Raw genomic sequence first — 26,037 nt, forward strand, 5'->3', positions numbered from 1 at the left:
CAATTCCAAAAGTCTTGCATAATTGCATTATTCATTGAGTACCTGCTGCATGCCAAGTTCTGTGGGATGCAGTTTAAAAAAAAAAAATCCTAGTCTCTGCTCTCTTGGTGATTGCAGTTTAGCAAGGGGGTCTGGATGTCGAATATTTACTACACAAGCAACTTTGTAATTACAATGGTAACAAATGTGACGAAGGAGAGAGAACTGTGAGAACAAAATTTCAGAAGCGGTGGGCTAACTTTGGATATGAAAAGATTAGATGCAAGGAGAAGAGTTGGCGAAGCAGACAGTGGGCTGGGAGAAGGAATATGTAAAGTCACCAAGAAGAGAAGGAACTTCTTCAAGGTTCAGGGCAGGTGAAGGGGCAAAGTTCAAGGCATAAAGATGAGGCTGGGAAGGGAGGGAAGAAACTGACTCAAGGCGGTTGTGGGGTGGTTGGCAGGGCCAGGTCATGCAGGCAGATTTAAATTAGTGCCAATGCTGGACTTGGTCTTGAGAGCTACAGGAGCCCTGGAGAGCTGTTGGGAAGATCATTTGCACTTTTGAAAAATGTGACTCCTTATGCCATAAAAGAATGGATTGTGGAGCAGAAGAGAGGATGATGGGAAACAGGAGGCCATTGCAGTGGTCCTGTCAAGAGAGGGTGGAGTCTTCCATCAGGGTGGCATCTCAATGATGTCAGACCTGAAGCTGTGCCTTCCACTCTTCCATAATGAGGGCTCTGGCCTCGTCCTTACCCTTCCTCACCCCATCTTGGATCTGTTCCCCTCCGACCCAGCCAAGAACCTTGGGAGACTGAACCCAGCCCCCAGCACAAGGAATGAATCTGATTGGCCGGTGAGTAATTGCACTCGCCAATCAGGGAATGGTTCAGAATGGGCACGTGACCCCAAGATAGCCAATAGGAGGTGATGAGAAATCTGCCTGGGATTTCCGGGAAACCTAAGCTCTTAAAGGAGAGTGACGGGCAGCAGTGCTCTCTCTCCTTTGTCAGGGCACCATCCTGAGAATGAGGCCAGGCCCGAGGGTGACAGAGGGGAGACTGGAAAGAATCGGGGTCATCTGTAAGGGAAGAGTGGCCGAATCAGCCACACCTGAAACCCTGTTTCCCTGGGACAACGGGGAGGGGAGATGGCATGGTTCTCACTCACTGAAGCCAGCTCAGGTCCTGAATGCTGTTACTCACGGCTGAAATCGTGATAAGTGACATCTTCCCAAACACACGCATCAAACAAAGCTACTGGGACCCCAGGACTTAACCTGCTCAGACACCTGGATTCTTTCACCCAGGACATCCATGTGGCCTGTTCAGCTTCTCTGAAGTGGAGATGAAATAGGAACAAAGGTGAAAAGAGGCATGGTTTGCTAATGGTGCAGGTCGCCTTCTTTTCCCCCATAGAGGTCTTGGGGAGGGAGGAGATTCCCAGGGTCCCAGAAGGCTTGGAGCTGAACTGTGCTTAAGACTGCTAGCTTTTAAAGAATCTCAGTATTTTAAGTATCAACAGGGTCTTTTTGCAGAAGCCTTATTTACTTGTTGATTTGACAACTTTTTACTGAGTATCCTTATGGGAAGCACCCATGGGTGACGTTTGTCTCATTTCCTAACCTGTGGCAGGCATCACTAGACAAGGGTCCTCTCCTTCTCTGAGGAGAGCAGACTCAGGCCCTCCCCCATCCTCCCAGGCATTCCTGTTGATCTGAGTGAGTGAGTGTGGTGGCGTCTTTCTGGCCTCCCTGGCTACCACCTGCTGAACTTTGTGCAAAAGCACTTGTTTAGTTCTTTGTTGCTTTAGCCACTTGAACCTGGGTGACCTAAAACAATGGAAGTGTATTTTCTCACAGGGTTGGAGACTAAAAGTCTATTATCCAGCTGTCAGCAAGGCTGCAGTCACTGTGAAGGACTCACTCTTTGCTTTTTCCTGCTTCTGGTATCTGAGGGCATTCCTCGATAGCAGGCATTCTATCTCTTCTGGTTATAACCCTGTGTTCTTGTGTCTTCCTTCTAAGGATGCATGTGATTGTATTCATGGGCTGTCAGTCCAGCATAAACTTCTCTCAATATTCTTAACTTAATCATGTTTGCTTGTAAGGTAATGTTCACAGGCTCTGGGGATTGGGACCTGGAATATCCCTGGGGAGACTCCATTCAACCTGCTAAAGCACTGGGGATACAGATGTAAATATGACATGGCCTGTCTGCAAGGAGCTTACAGTCTGAAGGGAGGTATAAACATGCAAACTGGCAACTCAACGATACCATAGTAAGAAAGAGGCAGATGTGGTGGGGGCAGGAGGGAGACATCAGCATCAGCACTTTCCTGGCCTTGGTCGAAAGAAGTGGTCCTGGAAGCTTCCTGGAAGAGGTGGTACCTTTGTTTATTACTAGGTCACCGCTTAGTTTGTTTGCATTCTTGTAAATCTTAGTCTTCTCCAAGAACAAAAAGCGTTTGCCTCCCGTGGCTCTGGTTCGAAGTCTTTTGGGTGTGTTGTCAAAGAATAACCTACACTGGATGGCTAATAAGCAACAGAAAGTTGTCTGGAGACTGGCGAGTCCGAGACTGAGTTGTCTGCAGATGTGGTGCCTGGTGGGGGTCAGCTGTCTTCTAACTGTAACCTCACATGGCAGAAGAGGCCAGGAGTCCTCCAAGGCCTCTCTTTTAAGGATGCTCATCTTATTTATGAAAGCTGCATTCTCATTGGCTAAGCACCTCCTGCAGGCCCAACCTCCTAACACTGACTAGTTGGAGTTAGGATTGCAACGTATCAATTCTGGGGAGACACAAACATTCAAGCCGTAGTAGATATTAGAGCAGCACTCAACAAACACATGTACTCTCCTCCCCTCCCAGAATGAGAGGAATGAACTAGGAAAGGAAAATGCACACTGTTTAGAAATGCTGACCTTCAGAGTAGAGCTAAGGCCTCTGCAGCAAACCCCCCCTCGCTATGTGTTCCAAGTGCCTGGCTTTATTTCTGCAAAGCTGTGTGAGCATCGTTCCCTGCAGGGAGGCTGCCTGATGCCCCCTTGGCCAAAGTACAATTGATTTGATCTTGGCTCCTTGTTACCTGCAGAGCGTGTAGACCCAGCAGAAATAGAGGCCGAGTTTGCATACTCTCGAAGCTCATCTGAAAGTCATCTCAAAAGGATGACTCAGAAGAGCCAGAGAAAATGATTTGAAACACAAGAGGCAGGAAAGGGGGCTGGAATGATGAAAGGGAAGTGAGAACATCGACTTGGGCTTTGATGGAAAGCTGCAAGGAGAAGTCTTGAGTGCTGGCCATCAAGTGTCACTTAGGGATGCTCACTTGAGGAGATGTATCAAGACACTCTGTTCAAATCAGCTTGAGCAAAAGGGAGAATTTATTGGCTCTTGTAGCCGAGGCCCAAGTTCTCCCTTCGGATCTACCGGAATCCAGGGCTGTGAGCAATGTGTTGTAGATACAAATCTATTCTCTTCCTCCCTCTTTGGGATGTGATTTCCGCTGTATTGTTTCATTCTGGTGGGCCACAGCAGCTTCCGGTTTGACCTGCCAGTTTAGCAACCTCAACTGAAGGAAAGCCCTTCTTGACCAGTATCTCAACTGACACCTTCCAATCTGAAACATATGGGCCCAGAACAAATCGTGTGCTGGCACCTGAAGCAATCGCCACAGCCATGGGATATAAGATTACCCCCAGTCAGTCTGGTAAATGTGGATGGTGATTAGAAGTGGACCTCTTGTTTTTATAATTACTTCCATCCACAAACCATCGGAGCATGGAGAACTATGGTTCCTCAAAGGAAAAAATAAAGTACAATGGATTACCAGGAAAGGGGAAGAGGTATTGGTCATGCCAAAACGTGACCAGTACTAGTACGTACATAGAAAGCAATCAGAACAGTGGGTATTATTAGTCTAATCTAATCCCTACTACTGTATTGGACTTCACATGTCACACTGAATTCTCTCAGGAGCCCAGGAAAATAGACAGCAAGACATGCCCATTATATAGATGGGGAAATTAAGGCTAAGTGAAATAAAATTGTTTTCAAGGTCATATGGATTCAAGTCAGAATCCATCTGACTCCAGAGCCTGTGTTCCTTCTGCAGAAACACCTCCTGTCTCACTGTGACCTGCAACATGGAGATCGTCCTCACTGGGTGTTAGTGAGTGTTGAAGGGCATGTGCTCAGTCACTGTAAGCTATTACTATTAGTGGTGGCCGGGTTCCTGGCTGTGTCCTGGGAAGCTATCCAGGGAAGCCATCCTGATAAAACACCTCCGATTATCTCTCACCCTCGCAGTTCTGTGGAGGAGCAGGGCCTGACTTTGGCAGACAGATTCCAGGTCTATGCAGAGCTTCCTTTATTAAAGAATTCTATGAAAGCAGTCAGCTCTTGGGATTCTGGGAACTCTGCCTCCAGGTTGTCAACGGCCTTTTGATCAACTTGAGGTGGGGAGCTACCTGGATATCAAGGAGGGACCAAGGGGCTGTGAGGCTCCAGGTGGACTCTGCCTCCATTCCCATTCTGCCGCTCCTCCTCCTCGCCCACCAGGGAGGCAGCTGGCTATGCTAGAGACGGGTATATTCTCTCTGCATCTGCCAAACTGAAGCAGCATATTGATGATCGCCTGCAAATGTGAAATAGATGGGAACTGTTTTGCACTTCAATGGAATGACAGGTGTTATTTCTCTATAGACAGGGGTGGAGGATGGAGCCGACACTTTGTCGGGATGCAGGAGAGGTGAAGGGAGTCTCCACCTCACCTGTACCCTTGGTGATTTCTGGGTACCGTGTTCCTAACGTTTGCCTCCTTTTCCTATAATATCTCATAGAATCCTCTCCACACACAAGCCCCTGAGAAAGATTTAGTTAGCCCTAAATGTATTAGTCAGCTTTTCATTACCATAATGAAATACCTGAGACAGGTTCCTTCTAAAGAAAAAGAGGTTGATTTAACTCACAGTTCTGGAGGTTCAAGGGCACTGCACCTGCATCAGCTCAATTCCAATGAGGAGCTCCTAAGTAATGGCGGATGGCAGACAGCACTGGTGTGGGCGTGCGTGGAATCAAGCGAGTGATTATGTCTGGAACCAAGACAGAGAGGAAGAAAGGGATCAGGCCTGCTCCTTTGGGAAGGAGAGGTCTCTTGAGAACTACCTTCCCAGGGCACGCCCCCAGTGACCCGAGGACCTCCCACTGGCCCCACCTCCCACAGGTTTCCCACAGTAAGGCCACCCTGAGGACCAAGCTTCAAATCGCAGTGGGCCCATAGGGGACACCAGTGCTCTAGGATGATAGATAAAATCTGACTGTGTCACAGAGAGACACTGTGTCAGAGCAGGGAACTCACTACAGATGCGTCTCCCCGAGGACCTCGTGGTTTTGACCTCTTCACCTGGGCTTTGCGGAGAGATCCTGAAGGAGATGACATTTGGCTTCCCCAGACCTTGGGCTTGGAGCTACAGAGTCAGATAGTGAAAAGTTTAGATTCCGGGGGCCCCACCGCCTCTGTTCCAACTATTCATCTTTGCTGTTGAAGCCTGAAAGTGCCATAAATAAATAAACAGGCATGGCAGGGTTCCAGCAAAAATTTTATTTACAAAGTTGGGCAACTAGCTGGCATGCAGTAATTAGCTGATCCCCGAATAAATCATCTGAGTGTGACTCTTGCCTTCTCCAGTTGCCAGGTGCGACCTTATTGAGTGCCTCTGTGCCTCGGTTTCCTCATCTGTAAGGTGGGAATCATAGTACCTCCTGATACTCATCGTTTAGAGGTGGAACCTTACGAGTTAATGGATGAAGAGCTCTTGGAACAGTGTTTGCCTCAGAGTGAGGGCTTAGAGCCAAGGGACGTTATTATTAGCATCTTCATTGTCCTCTTCAGCATCAAAAGACCTGGTGTTGTTAAATGGGGATGATGGTTAATTCCTACATCACAGGGTTGTGGTGAGGATGAAGGCAGGAAAGAGATGCTGGCAGTCTATGTCAAGTTACCACAAGCAAATGCTCAGGGACCTGGCAGGTGGCTCCCCACAGGTGGCTTCTAACCACACTCCTGAGATACACAAGAGGGAAGAGACCAGGAGCCTGGCCTCAGGCTGCCCAAGACAGTTGGGAGAAACAGAACTGTAGGAAAGGTTAAGGGAGACCGCAGTCACCAAGCAGAAAATTGGAACCTCATGGAAGAGAAGCCGCAAGGCTTCAGCCCAGGGGAATCCTCCCAGAGGGACCTCTGTAGAAACTGGGCTTGTGGGGCTGGAAGGGGACTACCGTGACCCTTTCCAATGAAGACAGTCACCGCTCAGTGCCTCCATGATCACAGCAAAGGGGGAGCTCTGCCAGGCCACCCCACCAGCCCCAGGGACAGGGAGTGACCTTGCTCCTTCCTGCAAACCCTGCCCCAGTTTTCCTTAGGTGTCACACACCCTGGGTACCGTGCAGAGCGTGAAGAGTGAGTTCACATCAGCACAGGGTAGGAATGCTTCCCGCGCACCCAGTTCATGGCTCTCTATTGGCCAGTCTCCTCTGAATGCAACGGGACAAGGCAGGCCAGGGGTGAACTTGGGGTCCTCTGTGACCATGAGGGGCCAAGACATCCATGCGGGAGTCCAAGCAGCAATGGAGGAGGAGGAGGAGGCCGGCTGGAGCTGGGCTGGTGCTCCAGAGTCAGGGATTGGGGTTCAAGTCCTGGCCTAGCTGCTGGCCTTCAGGGTGACCTTGGGCAGCTTACCCTGGTGGGGGGAGCTGTGACATGCAGAGTCCAACGTGACTCAGCGACAGAGCAGGAAGCCGTTCTGCTGAGGGGAGTTTCTGGACCGAGGGCAGGGGCCAGGCAGACCTGGAGTTGAATTGCATTTGAGCTCCACGTGTACTCAGCCTATCAGGGCCTCCGTACACCATAAGATGGCTACAGCAAATGTCTAAAGTGCTTAGTTTGAAACCTGGCACAGGTAAGTGAAAATAAACAATAGTAGTAGTCATTGTTATTTTTATGGTTTTGGCCTCAAATATAACCAGAGTGGATGGCAGGTTTGGGCGATAGGGGTAAACAAATGAGCAGGGGTGACCTCAAGTGTGACCATGTAGTTTTAATTTGACCCTGGATTCCGGAAACTTCCTTCCCAGAAGAGCTTGGGAGTATATGGCAGTGGCTAGGCCAGCAGGCTCTTGCTGCGGTTCAGGACGCTAAGACTTGATCTCAAACATGAGAAACAGCAATGTCAGAGTTTAGCTCTCATACCTCACAGACCTCACTGAGACTGTTTCTTCCTGAATTTAAAAATGGCTGGGGATTGAAATTGACCAAATCATGTTATACGCCTGTGTGAATATGCCACCACTTAAGCCCAATATTCTGTATAATTATTATGCACCAAAAAAAAAAGAGAGAGAGAGAATAGTGCCAATATTCATTTGGTTAAGACATCTCATAGAATGGACCATGTGCCAGAGATTGTATCAGTTGCTTGATACACAATGAGTCATCGAATTCATCAAACAGCCCCACGAGGTAGGAAATACTATAACCCTTACATGTTCAATTCTTGTGGCTGTTAGACAAATGACCACAAACTTGGTGGCTTAAGGCAACAGAAATATACATTATCATATAGTTCTAGAGGCCAGAAGTCTGAAATCAAGGTGTTTAGAAGCCAGGTTCCAGGTGAGAATCCCGTCTCTGTCTCTGATGGCTGCTGGCATCTGTTGGCTTGTGGCCACATCCCTGGGTCTCTGCTTGCCTGGTTGTGTAACCTTCTGTTCTTCTGTGTGTCCAATCTCTCTTACAGTGGCCCTTAGGGCTGGTCCAGAAAATCTGGTTGACCTCCCCACCTCAGGATTCTTAATCACATCTAGAAAATCTTTATCATATAGGACGACGTTCAGAGGTTCTGGCAATGAGGTCCTCCTACTGAGCCACCGCTAAGCCCACATTGTATTACAGATCGCATGGAAAGCAGGTGGCGGAGTGACCTGGCTCATGTCGGGGTCCTTAACCCCGCACTATGCTGCTGTCTCTGGGCTGCCACTTACTCATGGGTGGTTTTAAGCATTTCCTGAGACAACAGATAGGAAGAAGTTTGCCTGGAGAGAGGAAGGGTGGGGAGAGCCAGGGATGGGCGGGGGTGCAGGAGGAGGCTCAGAGATGCCTGTCATGCACAGCTATCTGGTAACAAAGAATCCAGTGCTCTGGAGGCTTTGCCAGAAAATCCCTGTGGTCACATCCAAACCACATCTAAGTGATTTGCACTGCTGATGTCCCTTTCTCTCTTGGAACTGTTGGAACCAATGGATTTGTGCTCAGCAGAAAGCCCCAAACAGGCAAAGTCACAAGACGTGACCCGCACCTTCCCCCGACTCCTTGCCCTGCTGCCCTGGTCCCCATGTTTGCTCCTCCGCCTTTGACGAAGAGGAAATGACTTCAGCCATAGGTGCTAATCCATGCAAATGAGGCTGGCATCTTGGCACAGGAAGTCCCTCTTGCTCTCTTAATCTGTTTCACCATATGCTCGGCAGGCTCTGGACCTGGTGTCCTTAGCAGAAAGCGATGTCCTTTTTGATGTGATTTTGTGGCAATGTCTATGATGACTAAGGGCTCCCTGAGGTCATACATAAACCCAAGGGGTCCTTGGCTTCCGGACCAGATGTTTGCTTCACATTAATGCATAACATTTCAGCAGAGGGATTTTCTGTTCCTGCTCGCTCCCGAGTGCTGTTGCTCTCGCCTCCCAGGCAGGATCATGTATTCCATAAAGCAGGGCCTTGGAATGGACTCTGGGCTGTGGAGCTCGTTGGGGCTGGTGCTTAAGAAGTTCCCCTTATGACTCTTTGGAGCTCAGCAGCTCCTAGAGACAATAGGTCAGTGCATAGCCGGGGTTCACTGGTGAACATAGCTATTCTAGAAAAAGGGCTTGGCTCAACCCAGTGGACACCTGATGGCCTAAACAAGAACATGAAACACCCAGTTGTAGATTGTATGGCCCAACGTTTCCGCACAAGGAAGTTTTCTCCCACTGGTGAATATGTACGTTTCTTCTCGGCTATTTCACAAGAGGTGGGTGGATAGAAGCATTTCATCTGCAGAATTCTTTGTGTTGGGTGTTATCAGAAATTTCCTTAAACCCAACATAAACTCTTGTTTATGGGGCTGCTCTGAGGTCTAGGCGTGCTTTACATATTTAGTGCATCACGGGACATGACCACCGCCATCTTGAACAAGCAGGAGAGCAACCAACAGTACTGGGTGAACGAGAAAGGACACACGATGTGACCTCTCTGCAAGACGGTTGACCATGCCACCTGCACTGTTGTGAATATTCATTTGGCTCACTGTTGGACTAAGAAGGCCACTGACTAATAGCCAGTCCAAACTAGTTGATGCCAGGATGTGAATGGGCACCATCCATAGCCAACGGGGGGCAGGAGAGCCAAATGGTTACAGCTCGGGGCTTGGATCTGCAGGCTTTGGATCTTCAGATCCCAGCTCTGCCACTTCTTAGATGCCTGACCTTGAGTCAGGCCTTATCTCACTTCCCTCATCTGTGGACTGGAGATAATGACTGTTCTTTTCTCACAGGCCTGTTGTTAGGTTTATATGAATTTGTGATGAAATTTCTTTTTTTCCCCTAATTTTATTTCTTTTAGTTTTCTTTAATAAAATACATTTCATTGTATATATTTAAGACATGGCAGAAAGTGAACGCTCAATTAATGGTAGATGTATGTAAAGAGAACCTGCACGGACTCTTTTTTTTTTTTTTAAGAGAGAGAGAGAGAGAGAATTTTTTTAATATTTATTTATTTTTTTAGTTCTCGGCGGACACAACATCTTTGTTGGTATGTGGTGCTGAGGATCGAACCCGGGCCGCACGCATGCCAGGCGAGCGCTCTACGGCTTGAGCCACATCCCCAGCCCATGGACTCTTCTTTTTATGAGTACCCCTTAAGAGCAGAAGAGAGGAAGTAGGTTCTTGGAATTGCTCAGGAACCTTTTTTTGGTAGTGGTGGGGGTACTGAGGATTGAACTCAGGGGCACTTGACCAGTGAGCCCCATCCCCCGCCCTATATTTAGAGACAAGGTCTCACTGGGTTGCTTAGCACCTCACTTTTGCTGAGGCTGGCTTTGAACTTGGGATCCTCCTGCCTCAGCCTCCTGAGCTGCTGGAATTACAGGCCTGTGCCACCAAGGACCAGCCTGCTCAGGAATCTTAGACTGGGCATCCACCCCTGTGGGGCTGGGGATCAAACCCAGGGCCTCATGCATTTTATATAGGTGCTTCACAGAGCTGTACCCACAGTGCCAGAGCAGGTGTCTTCTCTTGCTATTGTTCCCTACTGTGACAGCTGGTGTGTCCCAAGGTGCACTGTATGTAGAGCATGGCTTGGCCTCAGAGTCGCCCCATCTCAGATAATAAGAATCAACTTCCCAGGACCCTGGACCCGTGGGAATGGTAGGTGTCAGCTAGTGGGAGCTACTCTCTTTACATCTTAGACTGGGATTGGACTTGGACGATGGTCTCAGGGACTCAGGTTGGTATCTGGGCTCCTGCAGTACTCTCACACATCACAATGAGACACAAGACAGTGTGTTCTTGGGCACAGACCTATGTTCAGACTCCTGTGGGTTTGAATCCCAGTTCAGCCACCCACCACCTGGGTGATTCTGGTTTTCAGACTCTCCAGCTCACAGAGTTATCAGGGCTGGCAGGATACTGTCTAGAGTCACACATCTCACAAGCCACGTAGTTTAACTCCAGGACTGTCTGGCTCCAAAATCTAGGCTCTTCCTCCTATAACAGGCTCTTTCTGATGTTCCGTTAAAGCTCTTGATTTAAAGTGCAGCTGCATTATTAGTTGGGTGAAGTCCACACATCAAGAGACGACAGCCATTGGGAAGACGGTGATTTTACCCACAGTTCCCAAGAGTGTGGGGGCTCTCTTCAGGGCCACATGAGGAAGCACCAGGTTTGGTCTGGAGACAGGAAGGGCAGGAGAGGCTGGGCAAGAGCTTCACTCTGCTTTCCACAGGAAGAATGGCGAGGCCGGGCAGCTAATACGGACTCAGGATTGGTTTGTTCAAAACCCTCAGCAGACGTGGGTGCAGGCACTGTCCTGTGAGGCCTGTACCTGGCCCCAGGATGATTAGGACAGAGGAATGTCGCCCTAGAACCCAGGAGCCTGACAAAGGAGGCATCTGAGGCTCCAGGCTGGCTGGTTGGCATAGGAGAGGCCTGTGCGCTGGGAGAAGTTTGGGATCTCTAGGAATCAACTCGCTCTGGGAGGGCAGCCTCCCTTGGGTCAGTAAGGCTCTGAGATGGCTAAGTGTCATCAAATACAGAATTTTAAAAAACAAAGCATAAATAATGCCAGGCGGGGTGGTACATTCCTATAATCCCAGTGGCTCTGGAGGGTAAGGCAAGAAGATTGCAAGCTCAAAGCCAGCCTCAGAAAAAGCAAGACACTAAGCAACTCAGTGAGACCCTGTCTCTAAATAAAATACAAGATAGGGCTGGGGATGGGGCTCAGTGGCTGAGTGCCCCTGGGTTCAATCCCCAATACCCCCCATAACATAATTAATAATTAATAGCATCCTTGATGGACTTTCTGAACCATATAGTCATTCTTTATTTGTATTTGTTTATTTATTTGGGGGGGGTATTGGAGATTTAACCCAGGGGTGCTTTATCAAGGAGCTACATCCCCAGCCCTTTTTGTCTTTTATTTTAAGACAGGTTCTCACTAAATTACTTAGGGCCTTGCTAAGTTGCTGAGGCTGATCTTGAACTTGAAGTCCTCCTATCCCAGCCTCCCAGGCCACTGGAATAGCAGGCCTGAACCATCACACCCGCTCAGCTGGCATTCTTATTTATACCAGTGGGATTTCCAGATGAGTTTGCATGATTTGTGCCTATCTGTAATATAACCAAGGAACTATGCAGTACAGTAAGATGCCTTTACCAGACAAATAATCATCTTCAAAAATGATTGCAAGTGGGCTGGGGTTGTGGCTCAGTGGTACAGCACTTGTCTAGCATGTATGAGGTGCTGGGTTCGATTCTCAGCACCACAAATAAATAAATGAATAAAATAAAGGTCCATCAACATCTAAAAAAAAAAAAAACCTTTGCAAGTAAAAAATAAATATCCCCCCCATTCCGCAGTCTTCCTACAAGTTAGTAAAATTCAATAAGATAAAATCAGAATGAAACTCGGATCACCATAAGTTTATTTCTAGGTAATGTATGTTTCTAGTCAGAAATGTGTAGATACTATGTGGTGTGAAATCGCAAATCTTCATCAAAGGATATAAGAGATTAGTAAGTGGAAACCGGGTTTTCAATGTTGGGTATCTGCCCATTTACCGAAAATTAAATAAATATTATACACTATTCATTAAAACAATAGTAGCTTTATTTATTACAAGATGAGAAACTAAAATTCATCCAGAAGAATTTCCATCTGAAAATACTCCAAAGAGATTTTTTCTAAAAAAACGAAAAACAATGAAAACCAGAACAAACCAATCTGAGAAAGTGTGTCTTTTGGCACAAACATAAAAGGTATTTTTTTTTTTTTTGTCATTTCAAATCAGTGAGAAGGGTGACTCAGACATTAAAGGTCCTGTCTACATTCACTCACCTTATTTGAAAACACACGTAGACCCCTACCTCATACTTTATACTCTAATAAATTTTCTGTTGTTTAAATGCTCAGATAATAGGGCTGAGGATTCAGCTCAGTGGTAGAGCCCTTGCCTGGCAAGGGACAGACCCTGGGTTTGATTCACTGTACCACAAAAAATAAACATGAATAAATAATACTTTATAACAAGAATACAAAATGTTGTAAAAAAGACGGAGGTGTTGTTTCTGTTCTCTTGGGAGAAGGGAGAGCTTTGGGAAGTTTGACATCCGAGTCAGAAACCACCAAGCCAAAACATTGACGGGTTTTATTACACAAAATTTAAAATCTGCATAGCAGAGAAAAGGGAATTAAACGGCAAAAGGGGCACCGAGAGAAGTATTTAGAGCCTTACTTCTTTAATATTTACAATGACAGCACAGCAAATTACTCCCAAGGCAAAAAATGAATAACGCTATCTAAATATGCACAATTTCAACTTAATATTAGTGAGATATACTGAAATGAGACAGCAAGGTAATAACCCTTTTTGTTTTCTGCCTGCTTTGTCAAAAATTTAAAGATTACTAATGCTCAGAACTGGTGAGGTGGTAAACACCACCCGTCGCTTGTCAAATTTCTTTTTTGGTAATATAAATCAAAAATCTTTAAAAGACTCACTCCTTTCTTTTTTTTTTTGGTGTGGGGGGATAACAGGGATTGAACTCAGGGGCACTCGACCATTGAGCCACATCCCCAGCCCTATTTTGTATTTTATTTAGAGACAGGGCCTCACTGAGTTGCTTAGGTCCTCACTAAATTGCTGAGGCTGGCTTTGAACTCTAATCCTCCTGCCTCAGCCTCCTGAGCCACTGGGATTATAGGCACGCACCACTGCATCCGGTGAGACTCATGTTCTTTGACCCAGCAACTGGGCCTCAAGAAATTTGTAGGAAAGAAATAGTGAGAGAAGAATATCTGTATGCAGAGGGAGTCCCCAAGTCTTTAAATCATTTAAAAAATAACAATAAATGAACAAATAGAAACGACTTAAACATACAGAGATGGGGAATGGATTAATTATCCCTTGTACTTTTGTGAAACAGAATTTTATGCAGCCATTAGACATTATGACGTGAGTGACACCTATACATAAGTATGCTGACTGATGCTCAGGAAAGATCCCCACAGTGCAATTATTAGAAAAATAAGCTTGCAAAAAGGTATGCATAATGCCATTCATTTTAGTAAGAAATAATGTAATCCCTTTTGGGGAGAAAAATCTAAACGATTTTGCAAGAAATTGTTGATAATCTCCGTGTGGGGTGGCGCACACCTGTCATCCCAGTGGCTCAGGAGGCTGAGGCAGGAGGATCGCTAGTTCAAAGCCAGCCTCAGCAAAAGCAAGGTGCTTGCAACTCAGTGAGCCCCTGTCTCTAAATTTAAAAAATATAAAATAGATCTGGGGGTATGGCTAGTGCCACTGAGTTCAATCCCTGGTACCCATAATTTTTTTAAAAAAAAAGGTTGATAATCATTATTTCTGGGTGGTGGATTAAATGTGACCTCTAGTTTCTTCTACATATATTCTGAAATTATTGCAGAGGATTTGTATTTTTTTACAATCATAAAAATACTATGAATCTATCAGGAAGTAATTTTTCAGTTGTTTTCTTCCTTAACGAGGCATTCAGGTAATTGGTAGTGGGGGAAGGGCAGGGGGGATGAGGTTGGGTAAAAGGATTCTGTTTTCTGTCCTTGATTCTGCTAAAAAGGAGGGGAGAAATCTCTTTGCAAAAGCATTTATTGCTCTGACCTTCACTGTTAAATGAAATTAGAAAGCTGCTTGAAAAGAGAATGTTTTCCCTCCAAGTTTGCTATAAATATTTAAAGTGGAAAATATGGATTATGTCAAATGTGGTGGAGGAAAACCAACACAGCCTAGTTTCTGTGCAGACATAAGTGTGGGAAGGAGAGCCACTGAGCAGGGAGGTGGCCATTAGAAGGCCCAGTCGACTTGGGGTTACTTGGACAGATCGATGGTGCTGACATTGTTGGAGAAGTGACAGATTGCTGGAAGCCGTCACCATCGGGATCCAAGACTGGGGCTAACGAGGGAACGGACCATTTATTCTGTTTGAAATGCAACTGGAAGGAGGACCTCCCCACCGCCCATAATTATGTTCTGGGGCCTATAAGAAGGTAATCCCTGCTCATTATGAGATACTGGCTCCCACAGCAATCCAGTCCTGGTGGCCATCTACCATCCAGATGTATTAGCACATCCATGGGGGTCTTTTGCTTCTCTTAGGTCAAGCAGGCATAGAGATGGCAAGTAGCTCTCCATCTGTGCCAATGCACCCAGGGACGTCTGTAGATTAAACATGGAGCCAAACATCCAGTTTGGCCACGTCTCTGAGAGTCTGGAGGTGGCCATTTCCCCTAAAGAGAAAGAAGGTGCTGGGTGTTGGAAACAGAATCAGGAAAAGCAGCCAGATTGAAATTGCACCATTTATCCTCCAAATACTTACTAGGCGAGGACTAGGAGACAGGATTAAAACTTCAGAATTGACTGAAGAACAAACCCTGCCCTCAAGGAGTGTGCAGTCTAGTGAAGAAGATCAATCTGCAAACCATTGTAAGACCATATGCCCAGCAGTGGAAAGAAATGTGTACAATAATAGGGGCTCAGTCTCTTTTGGAAAGGAAAGGGGGTGTCTGAAAAGCCAATCAACAGGACCTTGATCTGGTTTTGAAATCTGAATAAATTTCTGTGTGTAGAAAATACAGCTGGGTAGTGGAGGTGAGGGCCTGTAGAGCAAGAAGTGCATGTGACAGTTTGATACTTTAACATCCACATTTGTTTTGAACATACCAGGAACCCAGCAGATACTTGTGGAATGAATGAATGTGGGAATGAAGAAAGGACAGATGTGAGCAGGGGAAGAGGCTCATGAGGGTGAAGCACAGAGCCTCTGAGAGGGCAGGTGAAGATCTGAGGCTGGAAAGAAAGTTGAAGGCCAAGGTGTGAAGGGATTTGAATATTTTCCTAATGAATTGAACTTACCCTTGTTTCATGGCTTGGTCAACTCTTGTTCTAAACAAAACTGTAGGTGGAAAATGTGTGATGTTAAAGCAACCACATTTTCAGGTTCTATCCTTGCCCCAGATCGTCTGGCCAAAGTGATCTCCTCAAGGTTTCCAAATCATCTGACCAGGGAGGTTCCGGAATTGGAGGCTGTTTCAGTTATGATGAGCTGAGTTATGCTGCAGTAACAAATAGTCCTGACTTTTAGTTCTTAAAATTACAGATTTATTTCCCGTTCACATTACATGTCACACTTAGATCACTGTCCTCATTTACAGTTGTAGGTAGATGGAGCCTCCACCCTCTGGGGGTGGGAAGGACATAATGAATCAATTGTGTGCCAGTTCTTAAAGCTGTTCACCTGGAAATGATGACACTCCACATCCACTGGCATTCCAGTGGCCACAGCAATTCTGTGACCTTATGGGGGAAGAAAATGACAATCCTACTTTGTGCCCAGGAAAAGGTGGAACAAACTTGTGGTGAATATCCCCAGTGACCACTCCAGAAGCAGGAGTGTTTCCCATTTATTGGCTGTGTTATTTTAGAGAATTCACTAAATCTTTCTGAGCTTCTTTTTAACTTTTCTTTTCAGTAAGAAGTATAAAATATCCACAAGACACTAATTTAAAAAAAAAAACTACAAATAAATTGCAGAAAAAGCAGTAGAATGAAAGGGGGGAGGGGGGAAAGGAAGGGGGAGGGGGAACTGCCGGGAACTGAATTGGAGCAAATTATATTCCATACTTTTGTGATTATGTCAAAATGTACCCTAATGTTCCACAGAACTAGAAAGAATCAATACAGAAAGAAGTAGGGAATATGGAGAGCTCTAGAATTCTATTCCTCTCTCCCTTCTTCTCTAAATATAAGGGTGGAGAAGAACGCGAGCGGTAGGGGTCGGTCAGCCTCTTCGAGCAGGCAGACATCCTGGTGAACCTGAGAGCAAGAGGACGAAACTCAACCTCCGTGTCCATAAAAAATTTACAGAATTGCAAAATGCCAAGCAAGAAAAAAAATATATATATAAAAGTCCTCTGCACTCCGGGAAATTATTGAAGCCATAAAGATCCCAGCTCTTGCAGATAAGGCAGTTGGTGAGCAGAGCAGAGCAAATCAATAATGTCATACTTCTCGCCCGGATCAAAATACTCCAGGAAATAGCTACAAAGTAAGAGAGGGACAAGGTCCATCTCAGTCGATCGTTGCTCCGGCTAATGCCACAGCAGAGTACCGCCTAATCGTCTGGCCTAGAATTTTAAAAGCCAGGAAAGCATTTAATCAAAATTTGGAGCCATTGTAGATTTCGAAAGGATAATTACTCAGCACTCTGGCCGAGGAGAGTCCTGGAGAAAGGATCTGATAGAGGGCTGCTGTGCATATTTAAACGAGAGCTGGTTTCATAACTCTACAGAATTCTCAGGTAAGATGAGGCCAAGAATAATTCCCCTCTGGAGACTGAAGAGAAAGGAGGCTTCACCAGGTGAGGGTCATAAAAGTGTGCGTGGAGCCGGGCGCTGCGGCACACGCCTATAATCCCAGCGTCTCGGGAGGCCGAGGCAGGAGGATCTTAAGTTCAAAGCCAGCCTCAGCAAAAGTGAGACTCTAAGCAACTCAGTGAGACCCTGTCTCTAAATAAAATGCAAAATAGGGCTGGGGATGGGGCTCAGTGGCTGAGTGCCCCTGGGTTCAATCCTGGTATCAAAAAAACAAACAAACCCCAAACATACAAGTGTCCAGGGGCCCCACTCTGGGCTTTATCCTCTGCTTTAGCATAGTGCCAAACGCATCCACCCATCCCTTCCTTCACTCGTCCGCCTGACAGACGTTTATTAAACACCCGCTCCATGACAGGCACGGTTTTGAGAGCTGAGGTTCAGCAAAGAACTGGACAAACTAGGTCCCTGCTCTCGGGGAGCTAACCTTGTAGCAGAGAAGACAGATAACAGATAAGAAAAGGCATCTGCTTCTGTGAGTTGGCGGTCATCTCTAAGACATTCAGGTGGCATGATAAGCAGCAGGACCGGGAGGTCTTAGGGTGATGGGGCCTTTGGAGAGGAGATAGTCAAATGGAGACCAGAGACAGAAGGCCCCAGCGGGCCAGGCAGAGCACGAGAGGCAGAGGAAACAAGACCAGAGGGCCCGAGAGGGGGGCAAACTTGTTTGTAGGAGGAACTCGGAAAGGGTGTGCCCCAGGAGGCGGGAAGAGATGGCAAGAGCAGAGAGTGGGCACGTGGCAGAGACTAGATATGAAAAGCCTTTTAGGCTACGGTAAGACACGTAGTAGGTGCCAGCAGGGTTGGTTGGATGACTAGCTAACTGGCTAAAGGGACTAGGTGACTCCTGTACCTGGGCTTGTGCAGACGGTTAAAGGCTCTGTTGGAGCTAGAACTTGAGCTACAGCCTCAGGGGCTTGTATAACATCACGGCATCCCTGGTAGCCTGGGAGCAGTCAGGATTCGATTTTGGAGTGATAAACATACATTTGCTGAGTCCTCCGGTTCTTACATCAGCAGCTGCACACACCTTTGACCTTCCCATGTCTCTGTGCCTGACTGTGATTATCTTTTTACAAATATTTTAATTGACAAGTAAAAATGATTTATATTTATGGTGTGCAACGTGACGTTTCAGTTTGTGTACACAGGACAGAATGACTAGGTCGAGTTATTTAACGTAGGCTTTACTGCACACGTTTATCATTTATGCAGTAAGAATACTTGAAGTAGACTCTCTTGGCAATTTTCAAGAATATAGTATAACTGCTGTTGCCGTGAGAGATTCTTTTTTATAGATGAGGAAACTGAGACTCAGAATTTGAGCCACTGACTTCAGGGATCACTAAGTGCCAGCGTTTCCATAAGTGTCTCCCAGGGTCCACATGCTAAAGGCTTGGTCCCCAGACTGGCACCACTGGGAGGTGGAGGAACTTTTAGAAGGTGGAAGCTAGTAGGAGGTCCTTAGGTCCCTGGGGGCACGCTCTCAGAGGAGATTGTAGGACCCCTGTATCTTCTTCCTCTTTCTCATTTGTTTCTGGCCATGAGGTGAGTAGTTTGCTCTGACAAGCTCTCCCTGCTGTTGCCATCTGGCACACCCACCAAAGGGCCAAAGCAATGAGTCTGTCCAACTGTGAACTGGACATTCCAAAACCCTTTAAAGTCCAAATAAACCTTTTATCTTTATAAGTTATTTATCTCAGGTAGTTCATGACAGTTGTGCAGAGCTTCCTATGCACCAACAGAGAATGGGCTATGGACTGGCGATCCCCTCATAAACAGTATTCATTTTGTTTATTACTGTACCCTCAGCTCTTTGCATAGTACCTGATAAACAGCAACCACTCAATATATTTTGCTGAACAAATACATAAATCTGTGTTTTCACAGAAATAAAATGGCATTATGCAATTTGCTTCTGAATCTGGTTTTTTTTTCCTCACTGTGAACGTTTTTCGTCATCAGTGAGTCTACGTTGCCATTTTTAATGATGACACTGCACAGATATACCCCCATTTATTCTGCCAATCCCCTATTGGTGGATATTTGATTGTTTCAGTTTTTCAAGGTTTAAAAAGAAATTTCTACTAATAAAATCTTTGATCCGACATCTTTGCACAACTGGCTGATTATGCTCTTGAGATAAACCCCCTCCAGTGGAAACACTCAGTATAAGAGATGTTCATTTTTTTTTTTTTGCAAACCCAAACTGCCCTTTTCCGAGACTGGGCCCGTTTCAGCTGTTCCATTTGTGATGCTTCCCTCGAGGGTCATGAATAAACTGCTGTGTGTTGGGAGCACAGGATCCAGGAGCCCACTTGTTCCTGAGTAACGGAAGGGAAGAAGGTCCACTTAGGCTGGGAGAGAGGCGGCTCAGGGGAGCCCCAGGAGCAGTCTTCAAAGATTTGGTAGCTGGAGAGCGTAGCTGAAATCAAACCTCATGAAAGGAAGCCAGTGTCAAGTTTAAATAGCCAGACAACGGGCGGGAGAAGCCAGCCAGGGAGCACGCAGGCACAGGGACAGTCCTCAGGGAGCAAAGAGCAGCCAGATTGAACATCGAAGCCACCTGATTTCTGAGGGGTGAGTTTGTCTGGGAGGCAAACTGGGTGTAGGAAGGAGGATAGTCTTTGGACTGTACAGTCCTGAGTTTGAATAGAGGCCATTGGCTCGCTGTGTGACCTCGGGCAGTTTCCAAACACTTCTGACCTCAGTCCCCACCTGGTAACTGGGGATACACATGCCTGCCCAGGGTGGGTGCTTAGGGAATTCCACAAGAGTGCTCCCCTGCGTAGAATCCAGATGTTGAGACTATAAGAAGCCAGCAGACCAGCCCCTCCCCCCCCCCCCCCCCGCCCTGACGTGGCTCCTAGGTGGCCCTTTTTAACCAGCTGTGCTTCTGGTTTTTTTCTCATCATACCTCTCAGTGCAACCTTCTTGCCCATCTCTCTGGTGGCCAGGGATGTCCTCTGCTGATGACCCTTGTGCTGTGACTCCAGCCTCGGGCGCGGATCTCATTCATTCACTCTCCACGTATTGATTGAGCACCTGCTAGGTGCCAGGTGCTGTCCTAGGTGCTGGACATTCAGGAATGAGAAAAATTGGACACAGTTCCTGTTTTCAGGGTACTTATAGCCTAGCAGGAGAGCAAGATGCTGGTCAAATAATTCCATGAATATATACTTGATTACAAAACATAAAACAATAAGTAGAGAGTTTCCATGGTTGGAACGTGGTTTGTCTCCCCTAATTCCACGTATTGGCAGCTTGGTCCTCCTAGAGGGAGGCCCTTAGGTCACTGTGGGATCCCAGCCTCTGAGGCTTCTAGTTTCAAGATGTGGTCTCTCCTCCCACACTTGCCACCTACCGCGAGGTGATGCAACCACAGGGAGCCCTCTCCAGAGCCAGCACCATGCTGTGTGGACCTTCAGCATCCAAAACTGTAAGCTAAACAGACTTCTTTTCTTTATAAAGTGAGCCTTGCATTGGGTATTTTGCTATCGTAACAATAATGGACTAATAGAGGGTTTAGGAAAGAGTATCAGCAAGAACCTACTTGAGTGAGGATTTGGGGAGCCTAGGAATGTTTTCCTGAGAAAATGACGTTCTAGGCCATAACGTGGAGTGGGCAGGAGTATATAGTAAAAAGTGGGGCCAGGAAGCATTTCAGGTAGAGAGGAGGCGTGTGCAAGCCTCAGAGGCAGCAGGGAATGTGGCATGTTTAAGGAATTAAAGGAAGGCCGTACTGTCGTGTCTGCTTCATTCCAAGTGTGGGGCAGGCACTCTGCCTGGACTCGCCACATGACAATCGAGAACAAGATGCAGTTTTTAACAAGTTTGTATGATGATGTGGTGCTAGTTTAGAAAGATGCAAAGCAGAATAACTTACAATGGCTGGACAGGCCCGGGCACGACCTTGAGTCCTCTTAACTGCTTAGCTTTATAGAGATCGGTCTCTCTCTCCCCGCCCCCCCACCGCCTGCTTCCCCGTGGCTGGGCCTGAATTTCCCTCTTCTCTCACAGAAACGGCCCGGGATGCTCTACACCGTGAAGCTCAGGCCAAACTGACGACTAGTTACGAGACAAGGGAATTTCCCATAATTCCTACTGGAGGTCCGTCTTCATCATCCTCACCCCCTGTCCAGCACTGCCCACCCTCCAGGAGGAAACCCACCTCTAGCCACAGGGCCATCGTGTGTGTCCCTGCCATGCAGGGAGTACAAACTGGGGTGATTTCCCATTAAGTGAGGTCCCCAAATCTCCAGGGTCTGGTCTCTCTCAGGATCCTTTGTAGGGCACATCGCGCTCAGGCTGCCTCCAATCTCCATTATCCTCTTTTCTTAGCTGTGGAGCCTCTGGTTCTTACCTGGGTCCAGGCCCCCTGGATTAGAGTCGGCACCTTCCGGCCTCCCCTGGCGCTTGCGCATTGGTGAGGCTCAACTCCAGCTACTGGGAAAGGGGCAGCTGCACCATCCCTGGCTTCCTGGCTCTCAGGGAGGCGAGCATTCACTTTCTTCACTTCTTTCACAACTGGCTGGAATGTAGAAGTGCACCTTTTTGGACAAGAGCGATATTTAAAGATGGCAGAGCACCACTCAGAAGGGCCTCTGGAGCCTCACTCCAGCCTTGGGCTGCTCACTCGTAGCCTGTTGAACGAGAGAAAGAAAATCCCTTCCACCACTGTTATTTGGGAGTCTGTGTTTCAGCAACCAACCTGCACCCTAAATCTTAGAGTCTTATCATTGCGTACCGTAGATGGCACATAGTAGGTGCTCACTTCATTGTAGCTCTTTAGTTTTGGAGTTTCCCAGCTGAGAGTGGGAATGGAATTTCAGGCACTTAAGGAGGGTTCTTGCTGGGACAAAATTCAAAGGCGGTGGCTTAATGGAGATGGAGCAATATTACATTGAGATAGATTTTTTTTTTTACGGAAAAAAAAATAAGTGCAAAAGTCATTAATACATTTGGTAAGTCGGTGTGCATGCATGAGGCGTATTTTATGATGTAATGGGTATTTAATTGTGAATTTCAGCTCCAGCAAAACAGAAAACATTGATTCTCTTGAAAGGGATGGGGACTGGGAGACAGGAAATGGTGAGCTCCCTGGAGGCTTTTTAACTTGAAGGTGACCGGAACCCTTTGTGCTCTGTCTGATGTCATAGCTGGAGCCTTGCCCTATTTTTCCCAACAGTCATAAGCTGTGAAGTGACATTTTTGTTGACATTGACTTCTGTTGGTCAATATGGACGATGGACATGATGGGAGTTTAGGTTCTCCTTAGAGGCCCCTTGGGATTCTCATTTTTTTCTCCAAGGAGTCTCCAAAATGGCTGCTGCATGACCCCAGACCAAAGTCTTCCACCCTGCAGGTCTAGTGTGGGGACAGAACCCCAAACCTCCACTCAAGCCTTTGTCCCCTAGGCAAAGTTTCTTAACTAGCACTCAGGATCCCCTCTCAGAAGATCAGAGCCTAAGTTTGGGATTCAGGAAGAGCCAAGTTCCAGTCTGGACTCTACAACTTTCCCGCCAGGTCGGAAACACAGACAAGTCAATCCAGTTGTTTTGAGACTAACGTTCTTCATTTGTGATGTAGGATTATTATCTTCTTCTTATCACTGTGGTAAGTGCCGGTTATGGATCCCCACCTGGGTTGGGGGTAATGAAGTCTCGAGGTGGATTGACCAGCACGTTGAAAATAAAGATGCACGCTTAAGAGAGGATGTGAAGTTCAAGCACCCAGCAGAATCCGGCATTGATCCGCCCTGTAAGTGGGAAAGGAGCCCTTGATGGAGCGGAAAAAATGGTTCCCCGCCCTGGTGCTCCTGCTGACTGGAGAGTCGATGTTAACTGCGTCCTTCCCATCCTCTGTGAGTCCAGAAAACGTCAGGCTTGACTTGGCCATGCCCGCCGTGAATCATCAAGGGCAAAGCAGGACCTGAATCCTGATAGGGAGCTTCCCCAGGGCTTTAACAACACCCTGCAAACACCAACTTAGTACCCGTTCCATCTGGGGTACAGCAAAAGGTGCTGTGGGTACAGAGTTGGAGAAACAGGGTTCTTGCCCTGGAAGACCTTACATTTTAGTTTAATAAGACAGCTACAAATAAGGGCACTGGGAAAATGACCCATAAACTTCCCCTGATCATCATTCCACAGTGAAGAGAAGCCCTGAGAGCCCCTCTTCAGGTCTGTGGTCCCCAGTGTTGCAATCTTGACTCCCTCCTCCCTCCTGCAGCTCTGCTCTCTATCCCCCGCCCTGGGCCTTTGCACATGCTGCCTCCATCCATAGGACCCTCTTCATCCTAATCTGCTAGATTGGCTCATCCTAGTTATCTTTTAGGGCTGAGTTCTGATATCCCTACCTCCAGGAAACTTTTCTTGATTCCCCAAAGCTGGTTGGGGACTGAGCCCAGAGCCCCAGCACACTATCCATATAACCCTTACTGCAAAGAGCTGTGGTTTCCTGGTTCCTTATCTGTCCCCGTCTCTTTACTGAAACTTCTTGGAGAGCAGGGGTATCCACTCCTGGGACATTCTTAGAGCTCATTCAAGTTGTGTGTGTTTGCTGAATGAGGAGTTGGTCTTGAAGAATTGCAAGAGATAAAACAGGAAGGAGAGAAAGGGAGAGGGCCCCCCCCCCGGGCTTGGGATGTAGGCCTTGGGAGCAGTGGGTGACAGAGAATGAGCAGGGTCGGGGACAAAGCTGTCAGTCCTGGAGCAAACCCTCTAGCCCTCTCCCCTCTTTGATCTTAAGAGATTTCTGATTCTCCATGAGGAAGCTCAGCTGCACCATGCAGAAGCCCTGCCCAAATCCCTCAGGTACCCAAGGAGTCTCTGGGCACCACCTTTGAGTGGCCGCTGTTTGTGTCCAATCTTGGAAGTTTCATCCTTGAGGATGGGGGATGGCCAGGTCATTAAACTTTTCTGCAGAAGGTAACTATTTGCAGTTTCTGTAGTGACTCCACATCCCGTGGTTGCAATGGGGGCTCAGCTATGAACAATACAGACATAAATGGGTGTGGTTGTGTTCCAATAAAACTTTATTTAAAAAAGCAGGCAGCAGGCCCTTTCCCACCAAACCTGAGTTTATAGTAACGAGGTGACTCGGAATGGAGTCCTTGAAGAGATTTCGGATCTGGGCTGGTCACCAAGAAAGACCAAATAGATTAGAGAGAGGACACTTTCAGCTTCACCCAGTGAGTTATGAAAAACTCCAACAGTGAGATGGAGGAGCTTCTGATCAGTGCACACATTGACACACTGGAAAGAGGGCGCCCCTGCTGCCATACCTGGTCCTGTGAACCTCTTCCTCTGGCTCTTTCTTGGGATGGGGACCTTTTATAAGAAACCAGTAACTGTCAGTAAAGAGCCTGCCTGGCTTCCGCATTATTCTAGGGAATGATTTAACCTGACAGGGGTGACGGAAACATTGAATTTGTCATTGTCTAGGCAGAACTGTGGGTAAACTGGGCACCCTGGGAGTCTGAAGTAGGGGGACCCTGGATGTCTGTGGGACCAAGACTGAGCTTTGGGCCTGCACTCATTCTGAGCAGTTAGTGCCAGAATAGCATTGAATCATTGGACATTAATTGGTGTCAGAGAATTGGGTGGGGTTGGGTAAAAAAATCACACATTTGGTGTCTTCATCGACCAAAGTAGACTGACCTCTGTTTATGAGAATTCCAGAACCATCTGAGGATGTGAAGTTCCTCTCCAAAGCCCCCAAATGTAAACAGGAGTAGCTGGGGGGGCGGGATTTCAGCCCTTCATACTCAGTAATGATTTAATGAACACCTACTAGGAAAACTGCTGGGGATACAGTTGCAATCAAGACACAAGATCCCTGTTCACCCAGGGAGCAAGTTCTAGCAGGAAATACCCACAATAATCAAAGACCAATGACGTTGTGGATCATGATGAATTCCAGGAAGGACTTTCACAGGGAAGTGAGAGCAGGTCTCTGTGGTCTGTGGATGGAGGTCAAGTGCTGCTTTAGACAGTCATCGGTAAGGGAGAGGGTCTGCAGAGTTGAAATTTGAGTGGAAATTTGAATGATGAGGAGTTATCCAGGGGAAAACAGGAGGAAAAGGGCTTTTGGAAGATTTGTAAAGTCACCAAAGTTGGAAAAAAACAGGCAGGTTCTAGGAACTGATGGGAGACCTCTGTGGGTAGCGTGAGCTTGTGGAGATGTTTGTGTTTGGCTGAACAAGAGGGTCATTCACTCTGTTGGCAGGATCCTGTGCCCTTTAATTAAAAAGCGTTATTAATGTAGCTGGTCATTTTTCCTTTGTGTTTGCATGAGAATATAATGATTGCTCATGTTTTATGGACATTACACCATGTCAAGTGCTTTAGGCTATTGATCTCTTTAAAGCTCACCAAAACCTTATGAGATAGGAATTGTTGTCTTTTGCCACAGTCTGGCTGCAGCAAAATAACCGGGGGGTGACGAGCAACTTGTGTACATTGATACAGCAGGAGTGGAAGCCGTTTATTATAGGACAGGAGGGGTATATATACATTCCAACAGCTTATCTAATTAACATAAACTGGATACAGCAGTCAACCAATAAGGAATCTCCACACTTAATGGCTCGATGGCGTTACTTCACAAACCACTCCCCCTGGCAAAATGCCAGGCGCCATCTTGACTTGTTTACAGACCCTAACATTTCCCCCTTTTGTTTAATTTAAATAACGACCATAGTGGTTTTTACACAAACACCATAAATAATCTGCTACAAGCAGAAGGGGAGGATACAAAATGCCACAATACCAAGCCAACTGATGGCTCCATGCAAGAAGCCCTTGGAAAAATTATACCAGCAATGACACTGTTAGCAAAGATACAG

The sequence above is a fragment of the Urocitellus parryii genome, chromosome 9 (assembly GCF_045843805.1).
Source record: "Urocitellus parryii isolate mUroPar1 chromosome 9, mUroPar1.hap1, whole genome shotgun sequence".
In the NCBI taxonomy this organism is placed as follows: Eukaryota; Metazoa; Chordata; class Mammalia; order Rodentia; family Sciuridae; genus Urocitellus; species Urocitellus parryii.